This window comes from Triticum dicoccoides, chromosome 3A (assembly GCF_002162155.2).
Source record: "Triticum dicoccoides isolate Atlit2015 ecotype Zavitan chromosome 3A, WEW_v2.0, whole genome shotgun sequence".
Classification (NCBI taxonomy): domain Eukaryota; kingdom Viridiplantae; phylum Streptophyta; class Magnoliopsida; order Poales; family Poaceae; genus Triticum; species Triticum dicoccoides.
Window position 1 is genome coordinate 717,868,494 of NC_041384.1, and position 1,694 is coordinate 717,870,187.

Consider the following 1,694-nt stretch of genomic DNA (forward strand, 5'->3'; position numbering starts at 1 on the left):
AACTTGGCTAACCTATCGGCATCTCTATTGGCCGCTCTACCTTCAAACGTTATGTTACAATTAAAAATAGCAGCCCTGTTTCTAAAAAGATCCTTCTGGAGAGCATCGAATGTAAACGTGTTGTAAACCCTACGAGAGTATTCTTGCTGTTGGGCCGTGGCTCTAAAAAGAACTACTTTGGGTCATTGGGAGTTGGACTGTCATCTCATTTTTTTTCCTTGTCTAAAAAAATCACATTTTTTTCCTTTCTCGAAATAAAATCAGTGTTTCGCCTCCATGTTCGTTCCCCTTCTTCCTCTTTTCGCCTCCCTGCATTGTCCCCTAAACCCTACCAGATCAGTAACACTTCCGGAGACGGCAGAGGAGAGTCGCAGCTCCCCCATCCCCCGGAGCAGGTCTACCATGTCGGCCGCCGCCGGCAAGCCGTCCCGGTCTGCCTCCGCCATCATTGCCTCCACAACGAGCGGGTGCCACCTCCTCAAGATCGATGGCTACTCCCGCACCAAGGGCGTCCCCACCGGAGAAAGGATAAAGTCCCGCTCTTTCACCCTTGGAGGACATCGATGGTACATCGCTTACCATCCCAACGGCTCCGGACAACAGTACGCAGACTGCATATCCCTCTTCCTCGTCCTCGATGAAAATGTCACCACGGCAATGAAGGCACAACACAAATTCAGTGTCGCGGATGAGTTGACGGACCAAGCTCCTTCATTGGCATCACAAGCAGTACACAACCACAATTCTCAGCAGCGCTGGGGGAATGCGATGTTCATGAAAAGGGCAGACTTGGAGAAGTCGGCACATCTCAAGGACGATTCTTTCACCATCAGGTGTGATATCCTTGTCATCATGGATTACCGTGCAGAGGACTTGCCCAAAGACACCCCTCCAACATTTGTCTCTGTGGCCCCATCTGACCTGCACCAGCACCTCGGCGATCTCCTCAAGACCGAGAAGGGCGCCGATGTGGTCTTCCAGGTCGGTGGTCATACGTTTGCAGCACACAGGTGTGTGCTTGCTGCCCGATCGCCAGTCTTTAGTGCGGAGCTCTTTGGTGGCATGAAGGAGGGTGACACCGCAGGTGTGGTGCGCATAGATGAAAGGAGGCAGAGGTGTTTGAGGCATTGCTCTGTTTTGCGTATACCGACTCCTTACCGTTGACAGAAGAGGAAGAGGAAGATGCCATGTGCCAACATCTGCTTGTTGCGGCGGACAGGTATGACATGGAGAGGCTGAAGAGTATTTGTGAGGAAAGGCTATGCAAATACATCAACACAGGCACAATAACGACCATCCTGACGTTAGCGGAGCAGCACCACTGTGAGGGCCTAAAGAAGGCATGCTTAAATTTTCTTCGCTTCCCGGCAAATCTTAGGGCTTTGTTGGACAGCGACGGCTTCGATCATCTGAGCAGGAGCTGCCCTTCAGTTATTAAGAATCTGATTGTCATGTCGGCCCTCGTTTAGTGGTTATTGTTTCTTTAGCAACTATATAGTTCCAGGGATTGAAATGGTTTTCTTGTACTAGCAATGGTGCTTAGCTCCCTGGTTTGGTTTGAAGACTTGTTAGGCCTCTCCCAATGCTCCACCTTATACGGGTGCTAAGCATGCCATGTAGACGAAAAATCTGATGTGGCAAGGCAATTAAGAGGACAGAGATGGGTTTGGTGACCCCAGAAAAAACCAATGTCA

The 1,694-nt window shown here is 50.3% G+C and overlaps 1 pseudogene; it reads left to right on the forward strand.

Annotated features, from left to right (window-relative positions):
* Positions 1 to 402: 402 nt before the first annotated feature.
* On the forward strand, positions 403 to 1,469 carry LOC119273451 (annotated as a pseudogene).
* Positions 1,470 to 1,694: the final 225 nt, after the last annotated feature.